This window comes from Eptatretus burgeri, chromosome 4, assembly GCF_056783735.1.
Source record: "Eptatretus burgeri isolate ZD-2024b chromosome 4, Ebu_testis_v1, whole genome shotgun sequence".
Classification (NCBI taxonomy): Eukaryota; Metazoa; Chordata; class Myxini; order Myxiniformes; family Myxinidae; genus Eptatretus; species Eptatretus burgeri.
In genome coordinates, this window is record NC_140964.1 from 54712619 (window position 1) to 54733679 (window position 21061).

At 41.6% G+C, this 21061-nt stretch overlaps 1 long non-coding RNA gene across 4 annotated transcripts in view; it reads right to left on the reverse strand.

The window, feature by feature from the left end:
* Nucleotides 1-470: 470 nt before the first annotated feature.
* LOC147028087 (uncharacterized) overlaps nt 471-21061 on the reverse strand; it is a 183062-nt gene continuing 162471 nt past the window's right edge. For all 4 annotated transcript variants that reach the window (XR_015057416.1, XR_015057415.1, XR_015057414.1 and 1 more), the window contains 2 exons: nt 3002-3085; nt 471-2345 (listed from right to left, as the gene is read on the reverse strand). This is a non-coding gene — a long non-coding RNA (uncharacterized LOC147028087). The remainder of the gene's footprint in view (nt 2346-3001; nt 3086-21061) is intronic.

Here is a 21061-nt window from a genome sequence, read left to right on the forward strand (position 1 = left end):
TTTGCGTAAACTGGTTCAATATTTTGTCAGAGTGCTGCTAAATTGGATGCATTAGGATGTGCCAATATGGCGATTTGTGTCCTACAGTGTTCAAGTATATAATGAAATTGAAATAAAATAAAGGTTTTAGAAGCAATAGAAAAAAGAAAACCAAGAATTTTTTCGGAAGTTTACCGCTATTGATGCACCTTCTTTCACACCACTTTATCCAACACATTAAATTAGGTCTTCATGCCTGTTGTTTGTGTCCTTTATTATGTCCCTAAAAACAGTAAGTTTATTTTTTTTAAACCCATACGTTAAACCACCTTAGGGCCCGATTTTCAATTTTGTTTGACAACCAGACAGGCAGACTAAAAAATAGCGGCGATACCCCTGGGCACTCACCTGGTCGTGGCTGGATAAGAAAACCAGGGAATCACTGGAAAGCATGGTTGACCCACAAAATATGTAACAGAGAAGAAAGTAAATACCTTTGGATTTTTTTTTAATGCCATGAACAAACTTGGGTCCATCACAAGTGATAAAGGTTGTGGTCAAGTTTTATCGAAATCGTATGTGTAATTTCAGAAAAGAAGTTGCAAGTGTTTATGGATGGACACACGGAAGGAAGGATGATGTGCCATCCCATAAGCTCCTCGGAACTACGTTCCAGGTGAGCTAAAATTATCTTACTCTGTGCACATTTGCGATTGGGATGATATTTCATACAATTTGCCAAATTGAGAGCCAAGGTACTGTTAAACTGCAGATTCGTGTTCTCATTCATGTTCTCGAATCTAGTGTTGCAAGTATAAAATTATATTGAAATTTCTCGAATCCAGAGTGTTCCAAGTATAAAAAAAAATTAAATTGAAATTATGTAGTTCCTCGATCATTGATTTCTGAAGACAGGCAGACAGACAGAGTGAAATAATTGTTTAACCTCATTTTGCACTACACTCACAGAGTAATTATAATAGACCAGACTAACAAATATACTTGCAGATCTTTGATTTTGCACGCAATAAATTCCCCATTAACTATGGCTAAAGGAGGTGAAGTGTGATTGGAAAGTACTTGTTCAGATAAGGCTTTCAGAACTTTCTTCCTTAAAGCAAAGTTTGTGATCTTCCGACATTCTTTCTTCACGTAATATTGTATTTCAGCAAGATGTTCTTCTTGAGAGAATGAACCATAGGTGAGCTGGAATCGTGAATCAAATGGCGGTGAGTCAGAGGTCATAGTTTAACCAAGACTGGAAAAATATTGATGTGAACTAGAGAATTCATCGTATAGAACACCTGGCCAGGCGTAATCTTGAGAAAAAGTAAATGGGAAGGGTCTTTTATACTCTTGCTTTGCATTACCGAGCATGATCTATATACAATACATGATCTATGTTTCCAAGAATGATGCTGATGGTGTGAGTGGAAATTTTGATTCGGTAAGATGATGTAAAATTTTGTTGCTAAACAAAGTTTCTGGAAGTGAAAATAAGGCAATTTGTGTTACAGTATTCAAGTATATAATTGAATTGAAATAAAATAAGGTTTTATAGGTCGTATTAAAAAAGAAAACAATGCATTTTTCATATGTTTACCAACGTTGATGTACCATCATTTACACCACCTTATTTAACACATTAAATTAGTTATTTGTGCCTGTTGTTTGTGTACTTTATGGCGTCCTGAAAAACAGTAAGTTTCCTATTGGAATGATTTTCAATTTTGTTCGACTGCCAGACAGATAGACTGAAACAATGTGCGTGCACACTCAGGATGAGAATTCGTACAATATGCCAAATTCAGAGTCAAATCACTGTTAAACTGCTGGTTCATGTTCTGATTCATATTCCGATTCATGTTCTAAAATATTGAAAATATAAAATCCAATTGAAATTAGTAGTTCGATCATAGACTGATGTCTGTAGACAGAAAGACAGACAGGGTGAACCAATCTGCTTTTCCTTCATGCGTGTGGTAATAAGTCCATTTTTTATTAATCAGATAAATTTGACTATATATTAAAATAAGTATTTTTTTTCTTAAACCTCCTTTTCTAATCTTGTTTCCACTCAATCTGTTAATGTTTTAATTCCCTGTCTCAGCAATGACCCTGTGTCTTGTCTGTAACACATTATTCTTGGCTGTACCATATTATTATTGGCTGTTCCATATTATTCTTGGTCAACCATTAAAATGACTATTCTCTTCTGTTGCACATATCTTGTGTCCACTATTGTTATCCTGCCATTCCGTAATTCTTTGTCTAATTCCCTATTCACATGCTCTTCCCTGCTTCATTGTTTAGTGTGTCGGCTTCTCACACTCTGCCATGTGCAGTTCCTCCATCAGTTTTGACCCCTGTCAAAAAAAAAGAAAGAGAATATTTAACACCAAAAAATTATGTGCAAATATGTTTTCTTTCCCATAAGTACTATGGTACTGATAGGTCCTGACTTAATGTCCATGATCAAATCATTGATCAGGTGTGGAAATTATAACTGCTCATGTCACTTGTGATGTAACTTAGTGGAATTCCGTTGTTTGTGACTCCTATCTTTGTGGCATGGTGGCGCTCTCACACCTTGTATATATTTTTTTCAATGAAAAATATCTTGGTCGTTAGCTCATATGGATCAATGAAGATGGTGCTTTGGGTTGTGTAGTCTGGGTTTGATTCCAGACCTAACTGTAAACTGTCAGATTGGTGATTCACAGGCAAGGGCATTGATCTATGTTTCACAAAGTGCACCATCCTTCAGATAGACATTAAGCTGGATATTTTGTCTGCCAGCATTAGTTGGTTGATGTTAAATATCCTACAGTGTCTTTTGCAAAGAGTATGCAAGCCATCGCCAGCACAATAAACAAATTAGAAATTCTTGCCCAACTCACTTTCAGTCGAACCGGTTAATGAAAGACTTATGTTGGTCAAAAACGTTCCCCAGCCGACCCACAATGCTTCCCAAAAGAAGGTTGGGGCCATTAAAGTCGTAGTAGTAGTTGTTGTAACTCACGGTCATGCTTGTAGCTTGAATAAATCCCACATCAGGATGTCCAAGTTCTGATGAACTAATGAGTTCTGAGAGATGAAAGGCAGCCTGAAGAAATGATGGAGGAATTTCTCACAAAAAAATTCTCCCAAAACGAAAGCATTTGGAAAAAGCATGCACAATTTTTCAACTTGCTTGTACTTTCAAATCAATTAATGCAGTTGGTCAAAAAAAAAAATCTCCGGGCCACTGCCTTTCGCAGCAAATGTTCTTTCAGAAGAGGCCAATACGCACAAACTACAAATCAGCTCAAAGCAAATCAATCAAGATTCTGAAATCAATTCAAAGAAGAACACACCTGCACCATCGAATGTTCTTACCATGAGAAATGTGAATGATAATATACCCAACTGTGATGAACAGAAGACCTATCGGTGTGTGTTCCACTTGCAAGATACATGATCAAATCCCTCGGGGGGGGGGGGGGGTTGGGGGGTCTACCACACTCAAGTGCATTAACGTGGGAGGGTACATTAAAGAACATTTCCTCTGTCAGCTCTCTTGGTGAAGTGCTGTGATTTTATTTCAGGAAAAACTCAATTACAATGATTTTGTTGATTGTAAGAATTGTTTTTCTATAGCTGTAAGCACTACTTTTTGTTCATAAAGTTGGAGTGATGAAAGGCATGTGAAATTTCTCCCAAGTTAATTTTTTTTTTTTAATCGATTATTTACGCTGCAGCAGGCATGAACAAAACAAAGGATTAGACCATGAATAAATGTTTGCAACATCAGGGACACTTAAAGGATTATTTTTCCAACAGTTGCTCTTACAAGTTCAATAACCTTTCAAGGCTGGAGTTGTTATGGTTAGGATTGTTAAGATTAGGCTTATGGTGAGTGTTTTTAGGGTTGGGATATTTATGTTTAGGGTTAGGGTTCTGGTTGTTAGGGTTTGGGATGTTTAGGTCAGGGCTTCTGGAGTTAAGGTTAAGGTTATGGTTGTTCGGGTTAGTGTTAGGTTATTAATGTTCAGGTTGTTTGGGTATGGGCTCTTCAGGTTATGATTATGACCACTCTATTAAGCTCTTTGATTAATGGCATCATTAGGAGAGGCCAGGGAAAATTTCTAAATGAGATTCATTCACCTGAGAAATTTAAATTGATGAATTAGTGAAAATAAAAATAGAAGGCAAAGAGAGAACATTTATTCAATTTAAACTTGCAAAGACTTCAACTCAAAATGTTAAAATTGCTTTTGACTGAGTAACATTAGATTATGTTTTTTTTTTTTAAAGCATTTGCAGCTTTTCTTGTTAGTTGATATAATAACAATGCTTGCATTCAATTGTGATCTGTAGAGTAAGATGGGGGGAAGATGCCCCACACACAACAAATAAAACCTCTGTCCTTTTATTCAGTGTATGATGAACGTTTTCATTTTAAATTCCTGAATATTCTATCAGCAGAGAGTCCTCTGGTGTGTATATTCAGGATACTAAACTTATTGGAGGAGATTGGGACCATACTCATTGCGGAGCGTTGGTGCCGCCTCAGCAGTTTCCTTGGCTATTGGGCACAATCCTGGACGGATCGCCACTCTGACACAGTATACCAGCATGCTGGCACTCATTTTGCCGACCTTGGAAGGATGACAGGCCGAGTTAACCCCACCTGGTATTAATTCAACAGCTGAGCGGGATTTGAACTCGGGACCTTCGGATCAAAAGCCCACCACCCTCACCATTAAGCTAACACCAGGCATAAACTTATATTAAGGAAATAAATGGTTGATTATACAGAGAGGGTAGTGTGGTGGAGGATGGTTGGGGGAATTTTTGGCCTGGAAATTTCTGTGAGGGGAATCTTCCCCAACCTTACTCTACATGTATATTTGTACAATTCCACTTGGTGTGACAACGGACCTTGGATGTGGAATGCTTACTTCTGTGTTGTCAAACGTGGGTTCCATTGCCAACAAAATACAGTTCACACCATGATAATCTTTTTCCGAAGAATATCACATGGTGTCACACTTTCATTATGCAAATACCTGATCATGATTCACACAGCCATGGAAGACCAAATTTCCAGGAATTTTCCACGAGTTTTCCAGGACAAAAAAAATTGTTTTTCAGGACTTTTAATATACGTTTTACATCCAAGTGACATTGGAATAAACCACAAGAATAAGATGGAAACATTGTACATTTTCTGTTTTCCATATTCCATTGAATATTTCAGCAAAACTTGCTTAACCCTATAAGCCCTAGCGGCCATTTTATCAGCTGTTATTTAAACCTCCATATACCCTAGCAGCCGTTTTACTGGCCACTCTGCAAACCTCCATATACCCAAGTGGCCGTTTTACTGGCCACTCTGCAAACCTCCATATACCCGAGCTTCCAGTTTAGCAGCCACTGTTCAAACCTCAATCTACTCAAGCAGCCCGATTTTTCTCCAGGGAGCCCAGGGTGGGAGAGCCGAAAGTCCAAGGAGCTTAGGGTTCAGAGTTAATCAGGAGTTTCCGCAAGCACTCAAATAATTTAATGCATGTCCTGACATCATGCCATAAAAGTACCCATTCACATGTTCTCCACTCCACGTGCAGCATGCTGATGTCACTGGCCGCCCAACAAGCTGTTGCCGCTTCGCTTTATCTGCGCTCTCTTCGCCTGCTGGATGCTTCGCCTCGCCGCTGGGTGCCACAGCTGTGGGCTAGAGAAATGTTTATGGGAGAGCATTTTCGACCCCCTGTTCAGGTATCCTTTAAAAGACCTTGCCTGGCACACCCTTCCTCCCCACTTTTAAAAGACATTGCCTGGCATCACGAATGTGCTTTATTTATTTATTTATCTTCCTGTTCTATATTTTGACCCGGGATTCTCCGTTTTTGGCATCCTGTACCTTCTTATAATAAACTGTTATTCTGTAAGAACATGTTTCATGTGGTGATCCACCATTGCAGACTTTGTGCATGAGAAACAATTCTGGCTTGGATTTGGTAAATCCCCAAAGGATGTTAAAATTGGTAACATTCTCTTAAAGAGACTGGCGACGCAGCAGATTATATTTGCACAATTTTCTCAATTTTCCAGGAGTTTCAAGGACTTGGACAAGTTTTTTTAGGACTTTTGAGTACAATAATACCACGACTATTATCTGATTTGCATCGCCTCACGAACACTTACGCCGCTGACAGCATCAGTCCCTGTTTGTATGTCGCCTCAGCCTCCAACCTACCCCGTACACGAACTACTTTGTGTCGTGCATCAAGAAATGCACTGTACTGTCGAGTATAATATATTATTATGTACAGTATTTTGGTGATTTGTTTATCGTGTACTGTATCTTATTGTACCCTGTATAATTTGTATTAAAGTTTACTGCTGTACACTCGTGTTGAATGCAGTATTTTTAGTAATTAAATTTAACATTGTGGGTCCCTCAAGGATGAAGATGCGAGCATTAACACACAGCTTCACCATTCCCTCCGTTGTCTGTTTTCAGCTCTTGTTGCATGCAGACTACGTTTTAAAATATTGTCGTGGTTTGTGAAGTTTGTCGTGAAATATATTTGTGATTCTTTAGCATCATGCCTCCTTAGCATGTTTTAAGTGACAAGGCTGTATCTGTGGTTAAGAGAGAGCATAAAAGTGTTAACTTAGAAGTGAAATTAGATGTCATCAAATGGGTAATGATAAATGTGCAGAAGATGTTGCTGGGTTATTAAGTTTGCCTCCGACTGCTGTGTGTACCATCCATATAAAAATTCCACCGTAATTTGTGAAAGTGCAAGACAGTTATCTAAGCAGATAACGAAACTACGAAGTAAGGTATAGAGGATACGGAACATTTGCTGGCCATGTGGATCGATGATCTCAACAAGTCCAACATGCCTGTTAGCAGGCTCATCATAATGTAGAAGGAAAAGAGTCTCTTTAATAACACAAAGAGAAGAAGGATGAGAGTGATGTCAATAAGAAGTTCATTGCAGGTCACAGCTGGTTCAATCGCTTCCAGAAGAGACATACTCTCCACATCATCTGCCTTTCGGGTGAAGCCGCTAGTGCCATCAAGAATGCTGCCGAATCGTACCCAGAAAGGCGAAAGAAAATCATTGAAGATGGCGGGTACTCAAACAAGTTTTTAATGTGGGTGAAACGGGCCTGTTCTGGAAGCGGATGCCATCTCGTATCTTCATCTCGCAGAATGAAAAGACAGACAGAGCCCTGGATATCCATTGCACCTTTCAGGAATGCGCCCCCAACGTAAACCGGGGCATTACTGCGCTGGAAAATGCATTCTCATTTTGCCAGGACTTTCAAGGACTGTGTCAACCATGGTGATTATTACTCGCTGTTCTATGCACTCTTATTGTGGGGTAGCCATCTTTGCAGAACAATTACTAGCGCCACACACATGGAAGTCAGGCGCTAAGTGGTGAACAGATGACTCGTATTTACCCCTGCACTATCGCACTGAATACAATAATTGCACAGCATTACAAACATGCATTTTTAGTGACAAGAAAGTTCACTTTATTTCTTGACCTATCCTCATTACTCCGTGCATGCGAAGGGAAAAGTGGAGTTAAGCAATTGGTTCATATCTATCGGTCCATCGATCTGTAAATGTCAGTTTTGATCAGGAAACAGCTTAATTAAATCGAATGTTAAATTTGGGACATGAATTGGAACATGCATTGGAAAACAAACCTGCCGTTTTAACGTACTTTGTCTCTGAATTTGTCCCGATCGCACATGCGCAGAAAGGAGCGAGATAATTTTTTGTACCCTGACCAAATAAAATAAAATAATTTCCGGACTTATGGTCTGCAGTATTACTTATCTGTGGTAGGTCATAGTCTCTGGGGCTTGCTATATCAGGATAAAGGAAGTGGTGCCAAGACTGTTTTGGTGTCTGGAACTGCAGGATCACCGAAACTCCTTCACTCAAAAGGTTGGGTGCCCTCCTTTGTGTTCTGTCGTCTGCTGCGCTATTTGGAGATTATAAACATAACAAAATACACTTCCATTTATTTGCAGCACAGACAATATTCTTTGCAAATAAAAGTGGAAGCCCCTTATTTTGAGATGAATGAGTTCATTTCCACACATGAACAGTAGAGGGCAGTCAAGATTCATAGCTTGGAAAGACCAGAAGAGTTGATTTTTTTTATCCCTTTCAATCACAGTGGCCTGCCATTTCCATTATTCTAGTAAATACATAGTAAACCAGGATTAAATTACAAATGTGTCCCTCTGGTTGCATCATTATGGAGGTGCGGCTGTGCCACTGCAGTGCCCCCGCTAATTAACACGGAAATTTAGAATTTGGCCACATTAGCATCACACAATGGGCCAATATATTTTTTTGAAAGGTTACTTGTGATGTTTAATGTCCATTTGCAGACGAGAGCCCTGGCTTAATGTCACTCCGAAGTCATTCCACTCACTGATGGAATGCCTTGCTTATAAAGCAACAGGGTGACAGTTTCTAGTTTGGGTCAGAACAGATCGGACAACTCAAAGGTGAATACACAACTGAGCTATCCTAACTTCCCATTGAAATGAGTGATTACTAACAAGCACCATCTTGTTTAACACCCGTTCTAATGGTACTTTTCTCCGAACATTATACTCACGTATGATTGGGAGGTGGCAGTGATATTTATGGAGCCTAAACCAAAACCGCCCAGGCCTCACAAATGAGATGTCAATGTCAGGCTCTGCGGTTTAAGCACTGCTGGTATCAATAGACCTCAAAATCCCAGAGAGAGACTTTTATTTTTTCTCATTTTCAATGGTAACTGCACCTGCACCCCAAAACAGTTTCAATGACGGCATTGCAGCAACCGTGAGAAGTCTAAGCCGGCTGGGAGAGTGTGTCGTGAAAAGAAGGGAGCTATTTGTCAGTGGTAGGCAAGGCAATCAACAGCAGCTGTCTGGACAGTCTTCCTAGAAAAGGTTTCCAGCGAAGGTGTACGCTATTAAATGCTCATAAGATATTCAGGCAAGGTCAACTGAAGGTTACACTCTGTGATGAATTGAGACGCACAGACTGCTGCCCTGTCTACTTTGTCATGGCGCCCTTAGGAATGATCAGCAGCTTCGATCGGTGCGTCAGGTCGACGCTCACCGCCGCAGATGCATGAACAGCACTCGATGCCTCACAATGTCTGATCTTGCCATTTGCCTAAGCTGTTTCATCCTGGCATTTTCGATTTATGAGGCAAGAGAGCATGTATTTTTTGAGCCAGACTCTTCATGGGAGATGTACCACACCCACAATGACCTTGAGGCTGTATTTTGCAAGAGGGACCACTCATAAATAACAGGCTGGGGCATTATTATGCTCGGTTTTTCGTTGAAGCCGAGCAGTTAAAACAAAATATAAACAAATAAGTCTTTAAAGAAGACGCAATTGAATTAAATGATATGAAGGAGTATTCAGAAAAAGTTTACAATTTGAAAATCATTCGTCCATAAGGGTTATATAATTGTCCATATCATAATACTCTGACCACTTGTACGAGTTTCACAAAACGTTTACAAAATCATAAATGGGAAACCCAGACCTATAGGCCGACACACTTTCAATCACTATAAAAGGAAATTGGTATGGAAACTATGAAAATGTTTTTACAACACTATAAGTATCCCAATTATTGTCAATGTTCAGTTGAAACCAATAAAAGCATTTGGGGAAGGGTTTAAAACTTGATATCTGTCAGAGCAGACACTAAGGGCTTGGAAGCTGTCATCAAAGGGGAGGGTGGAAGATACATATCAGTCTGAAAAAGGATGACAAACAGGATGCTATTTTTAAGAGAGGGAGAGGAATCATTGCGGCAGGCAAGGGAAGCAAGGTGCCCCGAGAAGAAGGTTTTTATATATATTTTTTAAAAAATGCATTCAAATAGCATTCTGGGGTGAAAAAAAAGAACAACCTGTATGTAATCTCCACATCAATTGAATGTACATTGCTGTGCATCTTCGAATTGCCATGTCCACTCTGTTGTGCAGCTGTTATGCCACATTGAATATGATAATGTCAGCAGAGCATTGCAAATAAAAACTCCGCCACAGGCATTAGAGCCGCACGTTTCGCCCACAGAACGTGTACGGCATCTTGTTAAGCGATTTGCAGTGTGCGCCCCTAAACGCAGAACCATGACATAAGCATGCTAACAGATAAATGTCTATCAGTTGGAGAAGTTTTTGTAATGTAATGCAAGCGCATGCTTATGATGCGAGTGTGGGCCTAGAATGTGCGCGTGACCGTCGTGTCCAACGTCGTGTTCTCGTGGAATTCAGAATTCCAAACAATTTTGATCCGTTTTAAGGTGTTGGAGTTCGCTTATAAAAAATACTACTCGTTAGGTAGCAGGTGACGGACAAGTTGGCATTATGAGATGTGAGTGGCTGTCGATCATGCGACTACTGTTGAGTTGTTGATCATGCGACTACTGTTGAGTTGTTGCAGACAGTGCACTCAGATAAGAGAGTTACCCCAGACCCATGTGCTTCCGCAGTGTTCACACCAGATTTAACCTGTACTTACTAATCCATGTTTCCAAACAAACTGGCTAATCCAAATATTCAACCAACTACCTTCCATTCATATTTTCACTTGGTTCTCGAAACTTTGGATTAATTCTAAAGGAACTTTGTTGTGTTTAACACACCTTAAGCTATTTCATGTCTGCAGCCATAACCCTCTGCCACGCACTGCTGCCAACGATAATTGCCATTCGGCTTCATTGGACAACAGTGTGGAATGTCTTTCGGACATATCCTGAAAAATTAGGACTTGTTTCGCATATAACAGGCAATCCGTTGGCCTGTATGCTGTTTACATCTGAACATTTGTTTGCTGATGTTTAAATCTCAGGTTAAAAAGCCTCTATTAATTTGTCTATTTTCTACTATTGAACTCAGAAAAAATTCTAAAGTGCAACACTGTCTTTGTGTTTTACTTGTTGTGTCGCAGAAGGCTGTCAACGATGGGACAACACCCAAGACAGGAGATCGGAATTTTTCGATGTAATCATTTTTTTCCCCTCATTTTGACAAACGAAAATAGGTGGTGCACACATGAATGGATTCAAAGAAAATGGGGCAGATTAATGACTCATTACAAGGACATGATATTGGGGTCCCTGGTGATTAAATAAAAAGTAGATACAAGGGGGAGGTGAGGGGGGGAGTAAGCAGACAGCTTGGTGCCAGGCAGCTTTCGGTAAAGAAAATGGGGTTTTATGTTGTATTCGTCGAGGGATAAATTATAAATCAAAAGAGGTCGTGTTAACATTGTATAGGAATTGAATGAGACCTCATCTGGAACATTGTGTAAAGTTTTTGTCACCACAACTCAGGAAGGATCTACAGGTAGGTTATGTGTGAGCGGGTGATGGTTTCTGGGGTTGGTGCAGCGCAGGCATGATTGGCTGAAGGGCTTCTACCTGCAGCAAAGTTCCTTGTATATCCTCATCAATGAATACTGCAATGTCCCGTCTTAGACGTCATCTAATCTTTGGCAACTTTCCCCTGTAAAGCTTCTCCGTTGACTTTAGACACAGGGTGTGGGGGTGTGGGGGTGTGGGGGTGTGGGGGGAGGGAGTGGGAGTGAGGGAGAGGGGGAGACACCACTCTACACAGTTCACTTTATGGTGTGAAAAGGGCATGTGATTAAATAGTGGATGGTGGATGGTTAACCCATTCACGGCCAGTGATGGCAATTTAATTGCCTTTAATTTTGCTGGATTTTCATTTTGTCTTTCTTTTCATTTATCTTTACCTGTATTGTAGATTTATCTTACTGTTTAAAACCGCTTCTATTTCTATTTACCAGGAAAGATGCGTTTCATTTTCTTCACCGTTTTTGAGCTGGCAGCCTCAGCTTTTTAGATTGGTCTTGTTAATTTTGTTTCAACTAGTAACGTCTTGCTGATATCGACAGAAGTCCAAAACCACCCGACAGGATTGGTGATAATAACTTACACAAACACTCATAGCCATTTCCCTGGTTCGAATCTGGTGAGTCGATTAAAAGAAAGACCATGACAGTCCCTCGTCACAGAGACCTCCTGTCGGATCCCACGTCCAGAGCCGTGTTTCTGTGCAGATGGGGGTCCTTGGTATGAGCAAGGGCCGTGCCAATATGAAGTCACGTGACAGATCTTATCATCAGCTGAGCAACCAAGTCACGTGATTTGATCTTATCTAATCAATCAATCTGCCTTTAACAGGATAGAGCCCTGAGATGAAACCGTCAGACCAAACAGAATCAACGAGAGACCACGTCAGGTTTGTACAGCGTATTAAAAAAACAAGAACAGGGTCAGGAATATAATAGAAGCAAACAATAATCAAATAGATCCAATTCATGAAAATATTCTCAATTTAACCCTTACTGGCACGTGCCCACGGAACAAACCAAGCGACAGAGGGCAAATCCTTAATTACCTAATTCCTTAAGGCCTAATGTCACCCACCGATGACGATTCATGACCCTTCTCTCTCCTCTTCCATTGGTCCGCCACCCACCCGATGGGCAGGGCTCACACCTTTCCCACCTTGAGTCATGGTTTCTTTGACCATAGTCTGGCAGATACAGTATGTGCTCAAATTTGGCTGAATTGTGCATTTCATGATAAAAGCATGAAACTTGGTACACAGATACGAGACAGCAAAAGAAACATATCAAGCATTGGAGGGACTCTGAAAAGCGACCTTGTCGGCCATTTTCTAAGATGGCCACCATGCGCATTTCCAAGTCGTGAGTTATTTGCAAAATCACCCTAATTAAGATTCTATCAACAATATCTTGTTGTTCAATCATTCAAATTATCTTTGTAGATTACAGAAATGACAGTTTGAGTTATCTTTTGATAACCCCTGTGATATCAGAGGGTGTTTTTAGGGTAAGAAGCTGCTAAAAAAACTAATCGGCCTGGAATCTGGTTCCAAAATGCTGAAAATCTCTGTTCTTCTAATCCCAATTAGAAATTTGGAAAGTAGTTTGGTCATACGTTTGTGAGGATGGTGATAGTGAAATGAACTTGTTTTTTTCCTATAAATATGATTTCATTGACATTGTGGCACATCATGCTTCACATCAGCTGATGTGAAGCATGGAGTGCGGAGGAGCTTCTTGTGAGGCAACGGCCACCCATATCTCGTGCCCAACTGTGTCTGCGGACGTCCTCCAGCAGTTGGGTTACCTTTATCTAGGACGTTGATGGCAGGATTTGTACTCCGGCCACCGTAAAACCCTTCATTCTACAAAACATAAGAAAACCGTAAATATAATAGAAAACCCACTCCATGGGAGTATATCCTGTGCAGCTGCCCTCAGCTGGGCAGCTCACCAGATGATGGGATTGGGGCAAATCCTTCAGAACACACACTCTTTGATAGGAGAAAAACAACTGGGTAACCTTCCCAAGTTAGATTGTGTGTGTGTGTGTGTGTGTGTGTGTGTGTGTGTGTGTGTGTGTGTGTGTTAGGGTGGTACTGGGATGTCGTCCAAAAGATGGCGGTCTCCTTGGGTTAACCTGAGGTGGTGCTTTTTGATGGGTGCCTGGAATATCCCATCCCGAAGAGAGGATGATCACTTGTCTCTGTTATCATCTGAGATCAAGCATTTGAACATCGGTATTGAAGGACTCTCTGAGGTTTGGAGTCTGGATAGTGGCGAGATCATGGTGGATAGTGACACGTACTAATGGTCTGGTCGCTCTGATGGTCACCATGCCCAAAGAGTTGCTGTAGCAGTGTCCAATAAGCTGATTCCAATGGTAATTGAGGTAACACCACGAAATGAGCATATTATGAGACTAAGGATTCATCATTCCTTGGGTGTTGTTTCTATGGTCTCTGTACATGCTCCAACTGAGGCGAGTGATCTCACCGTGAAGGACAAATTTGATGCCACGCTCGAGTCTGTGGTTGATCAGTGCCCCAGGCGAGATACTCTTCCAGTATTGAGGGATTTTAAAGCAGACAGGAATTGATTGGGATAGTTATGAGATATGTGTTGGTCCACATTGGTCTGGAACTGTGGACCAAAATAGCATGAATTTCCTTGACTTTGCAAGAAGTCATGGACTTAGGGTGGCTGGTTCATGGTTTCAGCATCCACAAGCTCATCGCTGGACTTCGTATTCCAACGTTGGTGGTGTGCCAAAGGATAGTGACCATGTGCTTGTTGATGGTTGCTAGAGGATGATCCAGAATTGCAGGGTCAACCGGAGTGCTCAGTTCCTCAAGACAGACCATACGTTTGTGGGAGCAACTCTGAAGTTTCAGCTTAAATCCAGGAGAATGGTACCATCCCAGCCAAGGCTGGATGCTGACAAGCTCAAGGATGAGAGGGCAGCTGAGAAGTTTGCGGACAGGCTGAGTGGGGATTTGAGGGTCTGAGTGCTTTGGGGAATCCTGTAGAGTTGTGGAGTGCCTTCAAGAATACCATCTTTGATGTTGCCGCTGGATGTCTTCGAACTCACCAGAGGGCGAAGAAGAATTTTGTCTCTCAAGGGATACTGGATAACATTGAACAGAGTCGCAGGCTTAATGGCAGAACCTAGCTGTTCAAGGAGTTGAGGCATAAAATTGTACATGCGCTGAAGGTGGACAAGGAGGCCGATGTGCGAGGAATCTGTGAGGGGGTTGAGCATCACTTGTGGTCAAGTAATTCTCGTCCTGCTTACAGGGGATTTTGCGCATTGCATTCCACCAAGCCCATCCCTCGGTGTATTGCAGTGAGAGCGGAGGGTGGAGGGCTCTTGACAGAGGAGTCCGAAGTGAAGACCCGCTGGGCCTGTTACTTTGAGCGGTTGTACCAGGCTGATCCATCAGCTGTTGAGTTGGATGTCAGGGGTGTTACTAACCCGATTGCTGACCCTCCAATCAAATGTGATCCATCTTCGTTTGTGGAAACACAAGCTGTGGTGAACCGGTTGAAATGAGGTAAAGCTCCTGGGATCTGTGGCATCCATGCTGAACTTCTCAAGGCTGATGGAAATGCTGTACACATGTCATTGCATGCAGTTCTGTGCTCTGCCTGAAACACAGGCATCATCCCAACTGATTGGGAGAGGGTTATTCTTGTCCCTCTCTGGAAAGGGAAGGGTAAACTACAGGAATGCAACAACTACCGAGGAGTGACACTGCTCTCAGGACCAGGCAAGGTCTTTGCTCGGATAATTGTTGATCGGGTTCGCCACCCTCTGCTTGAGCACGAGCATCCAGAGCAGTCGAGCTTTACATCAAAGAGGTCAACAATTGACTATATCCTGGGTCTTTGGTTCCTCACCGAATGTAGATGAGAGTTTCAGCAGGGGCTGTTTGCAGCTTATGTTGATCTCTGCAAAGCGTTCAACTCAGTGAATAGGGATGCCCTCTGGAGGATTCTCAGTCTTTGTGGAGTGCCACCAAAACTGATCAATCTGATGTCTGAACTATACTCTGGTACTGAGAGTGCTGTGAGATGTGGTGATACCATCTCTGACTTATCTCCAGTTGTTACTGGAGTTCATCAGGGGTGTGTACTGGCCCCCACACTTTTCAGCGCTTGCATGCACTGGATTCTGGGGAGGATTTCGGAGAGATCAAGCTGCTGTGCATCGTTTGGAAATGTCGAGATCTCTGACCTTGATTTCGCAGATGATACAATCATCTTGGCGGAGACTGGATATCCTTTTGGGGGTCCTCCGAGGTGCTGAATGAAGAGTCGCAGCTGCTGGGATTATTGGATTCCTGGGTCAAAACTAAGATCTAGGCTTTCTTTGACATATTGAATGCTGCCATCTTGTCTGTATCTGTTTGTGGTGAGGATGTTGAGGTCACGGAGAGATTCACTTACCTCGGCAGTGAAATTCATGTCTCTGCTGGCTGTGAGCCAGAGGTCAATAGACATCTATATCGGGCCTGGGGAGTCATGGATTCACTGGATCATGGGGTCTGGCACTATTGATACCTTTGCAGAAGGACGAAAGTCCGAGTCTTCAGGTCCTTAGTGCTTACAGTCCTGCTCTATGGATGTGAGACTTGGACTCTGACCAGGGATCTGAGATGGAGACTTAACTCCTTTGGCACCAGGTTTCTTCAGAGAATCCTTGGCTATCGCTGGTCAGACTTTGTGTCCAATGAGCGGTTGCTGAGAGACTCAAATGAGATTTGTTACCTGTATAATCCGTGAGTGTCAGATGCATCTATACGGACATATGGCTCATTTTCCTGACGCTGATCCTGCTCACCAGATGCTCTCAGCGAGGGAGTCTCGTGAGTGGAGGAGGCCAATGGGCCGATCACGTGCCTCGTGGTTGCAGCAGGTTGATCGGAATCTCAAGGAGATGGGGATTGGTCAGGCATCTGCCTGGGGGATGGCCAGACGGAGGCCCCTAGAGTTCAGGCTGCTCTGGCGCATGCTCCCATACCTGACTTGACCTGATGCTTCACAAACACAACACCGATAAGTGACAGTAACTGCCTCCTGAATTGCAATGTCTTTGCTTGCATTAATTGCTGGATGTATCGTTTGTTTGTATGAATCATAAGCTAACAGATTTTTGCCTTTCAGTTCGATAGCTTCATGTGTATTCTCAATGTAGATGTGATCGCCGACCACAATATGTTCAAACTTGTACTGGGGATGGTGTGTTCAGCTTGATGCAAGACAAAGCACCGATGGATGGGAAAAAGTGACTGTTTTGTCAAAAGGAAACCAGCGAGAAACTTCGGTGCCCTGCCGATTTCACTTAGAGATTTCAAGGAGCAGGCTTCATGTCAATTGCTGAAACTTTGGTGGGATTCAGTGACCTTGGCTTGCTACCACTGAAGATTAAGTTGAATCGTCTAGATGAGAATGATGTGCTTGAGCCAACTTTCCAACATAGGAAAGCGAAATTCCACAAATCTTGCAGCGTTCAATTCAACAAAACTGAACTGAAAAGAGCAAGCAAACAGAAGCAGTCTCCCGATGAAGGGAATGATTCCTCTGAAGCCAGAGACATTCACATGTTAGAAAGTATCCTGACCAGATGATGTCGTTCACACCCATTTCTTCTGGGACAAGCCAGCAAGTTCTGATAAACCCCTTCATGCAGCTTTAACGTTTGATCTTGACACTCGTGTGAGGCGGTGTGCTTTATATTTACAGTACGAGAGTCTCATAGCAAAGCTCAGTCAAGGAGACATGATAGGAACGGAGACCAAATATCATGTTGACTACCTTGTCTCCTTGTAAACCAGAGATGGGGCTAAACCACGAATGTCATGAGAGGACAGTCGCACAGGCAATACCCATAGCAAAGCATTTGCCGAACTCATCTCTTATACACAATCTGTTTTAGAAGATGAAGAAGTTGTGACCCCAGTTTTCCAACTGTCTGTACTCATTTAAAGACAAAGTTCTTGGCTACTTTCCTGAATTAGAGGCACACCATAAGGACCCTGATATGCTGCTTGTGGCTAAAAAAACAATGTGAGAAAGTCTATCAGGACAGCTTGCCAGCTTGATTATGACAATGAAGCTGTGCTCCTTTCTCGAGCTGTGAACATATTACATAGGGACATTTTTGAAAAACAAATGTGCTCCATTAAGTGGTGAATTCAAAGAATGTTGCCAAGAACAATCTGTGGCATCATCTTTTCTGTTGATGATTGGAACAATGATTCTCTATGGGTCAAACATACAAAACAAACTCCTTGTCACAGCCAGCTTTAACACTGTCACAATTGCTGACGAACAACAGCTGCGTGTGTTGCCAAAAAATCATCTGTGGATATAGGGCAAACAGGACAAAGAGAGACCCCACTGCCTTTATTCCTTGGTGCCTCAGTGCATTCAAAGACACAATCAAAAGATCCTGCAGAGACAACGCACTGCTTGGGACTGTCTGCTACATATGATTGGTTGCTCAGCATTTTCGCTGATCTTGGCAACTCTTTCATTAGACATTTTGAGACCGTTGGAACGCTGTGTCCATCCACACTTAAACATGGCATCTTCACAACATTGGTTGTCGATAACATTGATCATGATCCATCTGCAATGAGTGCTCATAAATCATTTCATGGGACAGGCATCTCGTTATTTCAGCATTCGGATGCTGAAAATTTTGGAACTGAGCAGGCACGATCGGTTGAATATACCGGTCTGTAATTGTGTGCATTTCAAGAAGTAGATTTTTTTTTAGAATATTCGAGTATCCGAAGTAACTTATTCGTGTTACTTGTACCTCTAAAACATTACAACAATGCCGATAACTGCAGGATGATTGACAAGATGTGCGGACATGGATAGAGTTTTGGCATTGTCTTTGTTCAGATTTGCTCCATAGTAAACCATGAATTTGGTTACTAACTGATATTAAAAGCCAAGATTCACCCAAAAGGCAATTTGACAAATTTTGTAAAGTGCTAATTCAAGGAAAACCCCTATTTATATTCATTTGGCTGAATGAATGTTAAGTTGCAACCAATGTATATTATCTCCATTTCATGCAAGAAATTGACCTCTGAGGCCACAGCAGTCATTTTTAACCAATAACGTCCTTTTTCATTCATTTTTGGAATGGTTGTCGCGGACTTATGGGTGAGGCGAAATCTCTGTATCTACAAACCCATGAGAGCGAAAACTCCTGGCCACTGGAAAATTTTATGGTGGCCATTTTGTAAAATGGCCGTCATGGCTTACAGAGGGCATTCTGGGAATGTCTCCAATCTTGAAAATGATTATCATGGTGTATCATGTCGTATCGACGTACCAAGTTTCATTCTTTTATCATGAAACGTACAAATTAACGATGCATGTCTACGATCAGATTCAAATCACTTTACGCTTATTCTAAACATTCAATATGGAAATAACTACATTATATTAAGAATTTATTAACCCCTAGGAATAATTTTCACAACAGTCCATTTCTCTTTCTGTCTAAAACTGTTTCTAATCCAATCCATTGGGACCATACTCTGTACAGAGCGTTGGTGCTGCCGAAGCAGTCTCCTTGGCTATTGGGCACAATCCTGGACAGGTCGCCACTCTGACGCAGGATACTTGAATGACTCGGTCATCCCAGCAAGCTGGTACTCATTTTGCCGACCTCGGAAGGATGGCAGGCTGAGTCAACCCCCTGGTGAATTAATTCAGCGGGCAACGAGGCTTGAACTCAGGACCCTCGGATCCCAAGCCGCCACCCTAACCACTGAGCCAACACCAGGCGAAAAACTGTTTCTATCTCTATTTACCAGGAAAAATGCATTTCCTTTTCTCCACTGTTCTTGAGCCGGCAGCCTCAGCTTTTTAGATTGGTCTTGTTATTACTCTTGTATCAACTAGTAATGTCTTGTTGATAAAGACAGAAGTCCAAAACCTCTCTCCAGGATTGGTGTGGATAACTTTCATAAACACACATGGCCATTTCCCCTTTCGAGGTTGAGGTCCTGCGACAATTTTTCTCCATTTTATGATACAAGATGAGGTTTTTGAGGATAAAACAATTTTCTGTGAATCTTCATCAAATTACATAACATCACAGTTTAATGGACGGTTGTGACTTAGAATGTGCAATATCTGAATCCCTTAATCCTTCTCTTTTTATCCCCTTTCATGTATTGCCTCATCATTTACTCCATCCCTTTATACATTTAACATTTACTGCATCACTTTCTACATTCATTTTGATTCATCAGCCCGTTTTTATTTCTAAAATATTTTACACCGAACATTTTCTTCCTTTTTGTTTCCTCTTCTCATCTTTTTTTTTTTAATACTTCTTCTTCTGCAATCTCATTTTTCTTTTCATTCGCTGACTAACAAAGAATATCACCACTTCCCACGCAGCCCCCTCCTTATCAGTTCTAGGTCAGTGAGAGGAGATTTAAAGGGCAGTATCGATCATATGAATGAACTATTATAATCTGGCCTTCTTTGCACAGTCTCTCTCAGATTGATCATTGGGTGTTTGTTTGCCATTTCTCAGCTTTCTGCCAATCACCCACCTGATCTGTCTCTGTGAGCGGTTCCCGAGATGGGGGGATTAATCAAACGCACCTCGTAAAACGAGCTGAGGCGCGCAGGCTTTGGGTGTGAGAAAGTTGTTTTGGGTATAACACCAAAGCTATCTTAGCAATCACAGCCACGAATTGGTGCCAGTGATGCATGAAGCAATACACAACGAAGGATAAAGAAAACTTTGCCAGTTGGCCGCTTCGGGAAAAACACAGCTGTGTTGTCTGAGCTTGCAGCTAATTGTTAATTGTGTTGAAATTATTAATGCTGGAGGTTTGAGTTTCTCCACAGCAATATAGTTTGAATCACTTGAGGCCCAAGTCAAAAATACTCAGACAAGGATAATTGGTTTAGTCAAATGCTGACGATGTCGCTGAAATTGATAAGGAGGAGGAGGAGGAGGAGGAGGAGGAGGAGGAGATTGGGACCATACTCTGTGCAGAGCGTTGTTGCTGCTTAAACAGTCTCCTTGGCTATTGGGCACAATCCTGGATGGTTTGCCACTCCGACACAGGATACCAGCAAGCTGGCACTCATTTTGCCGACCTCGGAAGGATGACAGGCCGAGTTAAACCCACCTGGTATTAATTCAGCGAATGACAGGGGTTCAAACTCAGGACTTTAAGATCACAAACCAGCCACCCTAACCGCTAAGCCAACACCAGGCATAAAGACTATAATAAAAGACTATAATGAAATGGATAAAGACTATAATAACAATTATCCTGGCTTGTCCAACAAATACCAAAGCTGAAAAACGTCAAAAATATATTAAGATCCGGTTTTGTAAAATAACTCCCAATTTACAAGTACATTTATTTATTTTTACATTTACATCGGAATCTTAAGTCACACTGTGATGTGGAAAAGATTTTGATGTCATTTATAAAACCATGTCTTCTTTTTAAAATGCAACAGGATGAGACCTTAATTGCAAGTTTCTAAAGAATACTAACGGGGCGTGCTTACACATTGTAAGCAATAACGAACCGTGTTTCCCCATTGTCTTGAGTCGCTCACCTGACATTTGATTTTTCATTTATTTATATTTTCATTTAGGAT